Below are 2,920 nucleotides of genomic sequence, written 5' to 3' on the forward strand. Positions count from 1 at the left end.
GTATTTAATTGTATTTCTCGTGTTACTATTTTATTTATTTATTGTTTTTAGTGTTATTTTCAAACTGTATAGCTCGTAAGCAAGCATTTCACGGTAGAGTCTACACCCGTTGTATTCGGCGCATGTGACAAATAACATTTGATATGCACTACCACTGGCCCGATTTCTCCTCACAGTCATTTACACCAACTATATTGATTAGAATTAAAGAAATTAAAACATCCCATCATGCTTAGAGTCATTATAGGGGCAGCAGGTAGCCTAGCGGTTAAGAGCGTTGGGACTTTAACCGAAAGGTTGCTGGTTTGAATCCCCGAGCCGACAGTGTGGAAAAATATGCCTTTCTGCCCTTGAGGAAGGCAATTAAAACCCCAACAACAACTAACAGCCCCCCGCACCTCTCTGATTCAGAGGGGTTGGGTTAAATGTGGAAGACACATTTCAGTTGAATGCATTCAGCTATGCAACTGACTAGCAGTAACTCAGTATCCTTCATAGAAATCATATGAACATATTACTATATATTTGAGAGGTGTGTTGTATTTTTGGTAAAAATCCTCATGTAAATCTATTACATAATTATAGCATAGGATCTAAAAGTGTTCAACAAGAACACAAACACACCTCATATCAGGGTCCATGGTCTCATCAAGATCCTTGTATGGTGACCCATCCTTACGTCTTTCTTTACGGATGTCACCACCCTCAGCCCCCTGATGATAACTCATTATAACTCTCAGAGAGGAGATCTCAGCATCCTGAAGAGGACTGGTCTGGTCTCATATCAATCTGTAAATAAGACGAGTAAACACCATTATATTAAAACGTTTAAACACAAAAGCAGAGTAGGCCTACTGTTGACCTTCTGCGCTGGGGATGTAAGACATTATAATGATATTCTGCAAAACATTTTGCACCGAATGCAATTATGAAAAGCACTATAAAAGCACAATTTTTTTTTACTGAAAACAGCAATGTACATTATTTTTTCCATAGCATATCTAAATAAGAACAGAGATAGTTTATCATGATGATATTGAAATTCCCTATAAGGGCTTTGATAAGATGTGTATCAGACATCGAAGAAACCTTTTAGACATAAAAATACTGCTTCCCTGCTCTGGGGGTTTATGCTGGTGTTAAGTAGTCTAAACCACTTAGTGACAAATGCATTGGTAAAAACTACAGTACACTGTTTTCTCCCTCTTCATGTTCTATTATCTTATGAAGAATGTAGGTTGGGTTACTTATCTTCTGTTGAAATTGACTGAAACCATTGTGGGGATACATATATATATTGTCGATATTGTCGTTCACTAGCTCTGTAGTTCAACTAGTGCATAAATAAAACATGGAATGGAACATTGAGTGCATCAGTATAATGAAAACATGGACTGGACTTCCATTAGATTAGATTAGGTTTGTTAATCACATGCGCAGTGTCGCAGATGTAATGGCAGGGTACAGTGAAAGTTTTAAGCTACAAGCTTCAACAGTGCAGGTCAACGAAAAGTGAATAATACAAATAAAATAATACAAATAATAATAATAATATACATATTTACAACTGTAACAATTATAAATGTAAATGTACATTGGGGGATGGGGAAGGGGTAAATGTCTGTTTAAGGATAGCCTAGCCTACCTACTTGTAAACGTGCACCATCATCATGTGATTTAATGTATTCATTTCTTGTCAATTTTTTATTCAATTATAGTTCCCCAGCAAGAAATCCAAACATGTATCTCAAATAGAAGGGGGAACTAACAAAGAGTCACTGACRAACAACKAAAACGAAACAGGTGGGATTTTAGGAGGGGTTCTGAAAGASACTCATGGGGGTGWTCACTGAATGTTGACTAGTAACAACAACTGGGACKTAAAAGACACCCACCATGAAAGACGACTAAATTTGCCCAAGAACAGGCAAASAAAATAAACCCCCACAAACTGAAAGACAGGAAGCAAACCAAAAAGTGGAGCAAAACAAAAAACAGGGAAGATCAGATAAAGGAATGTTTTCTATAATCAAATAGGGAGCACCAACTAAAGGTGTTGACCCTCCACATCTCTCAACACAACTGGGCCAGACACTCTTAAATATCACCTGGACCAGCACAGGTTAAACACCATCCCACTAACGAGATGGCAACCAGTACAGGTTAAAACACCATCCACTAACAAGGTGGAAACCAGCACAGGGTTAAAACCCATCCCAATAACGAGAGGCAACCAGCACAGGTTAAACACCATCCCACTAACGAGATGGAACCAGCACAGGTTAAACACCATCCCACTAACGAGATGGCAAACAGCACAGGTAAACACCATCCCACTAACGAGATGGCAAACAGCACAGGTTAAACACCATGCCACTAACGAATGGAAACCAGCAGCAGGTTAAACACCATCCACTACAAGGTGGAACCAGCACAGGTAAACACCATCCCACTAACGAGATGGCAAACCAGCACAGGTTAACACCATCCCACTAACGAGATGGCAACAGCCACAGTTAAACACCATCCCACTAACGAGATGGCAAACAGCACAGGTAAACAACATCCACTAACGAGATGAAACCAGCACAGGAACACCATCCACAAACAAGGTGGAAACAGCACAGGTTAAACACCATCCCACTAACGAGATGCAACCAGCACAGGTTAAACACCATCCCACTAACGAGATGAAACCAGCACAGGTTAAACACCATCCCACTAACGAGATGGCAAACAGCACAGGTTAAACACCATCCCACTAACGAGATGAAACAGCACAGGTTAAACACCATCCCATTAACGAGATGGAAACCAGCAGAGGTTAAACACAATCCCACTAACGAGGTGGAAACCAGCACAGGTTAAACACCATCCCACTAACGAATGAAACCAGCACAGGTTAAACACCATCCCACTA

The sequence above is a fragment of the Salvelinus sp. IW2-2015 genome, unplaced genomic scaffold (genome assembly GCF_002910315.2).
Source record: "Salvelinus sp. IW2-2015 unplaced genomic scaffold, ASM291031v2 Un_scaffold1135, whole genome shotgun sequence".
Lineage (NCBI taxonomy): Eukaryota > Metazoa > Chordata > Actinopteri > Salmoniformes > Salmonidae > Salvelinus > Salvelinus sp. IW2-2015.